The following is a 200-nucleotide window of genomic DNA, read 5'->3' on the forward strand; positions in this document are numbered from 1 at the left end:
CCAGGGGAAAGCGCGAACGCAGTCCCCCACTACCACAAATTATGCAGTCGAGTTTCCCACATTTGGGGAAATCGCAGGGGTCAGCACATCCGGAGTGCAATGGATAAGCCTCGCCCTGGGAAAACCACCTTCGTGATCATGGTATCTCCCCTGCCAGGTAAGTATGCTTTGCTCGCCCTGCCTCGCCGCTCACGCTCGCG

The 200-nt window shown here is 58.0% G+C and overlaps 1 non-coding gene across 1 annotated transcript; it reads right to left on the reverse strand.

The window, feature by feature from the left end:
• Position 1: 1 nt before the first annotated feature.
• LOC145719350 (U1 spliceosomal RNA) lies at positions 2 to 165 on the reverse strand. Its single transcript, XR_014142321.1, has one exon. It is a non-coding gene; the product is annotated as a U1 spliceosomal RNA (small nuclear RNA).
• Between the last annotated feature and the right edge of the window lie 35 nt (positions 166 to 200).

This window comes from Leptonychotes weddellii, unplaced genomic scaffold (assembly GCF_054177405.1).
Source record: "Leptonychotes weddellii isolate Sample4059 unplaced genomic scaffold, ASM5417740v2 HiC_scaffold_399744, whole genome shotgun sequence".
Lineage (NCBI taxonomy): Eukaryota > Metazoa > Chordata > Mammalia > Carnivora > Phocidae > Leptonychotes > Leptonychotes weddellii.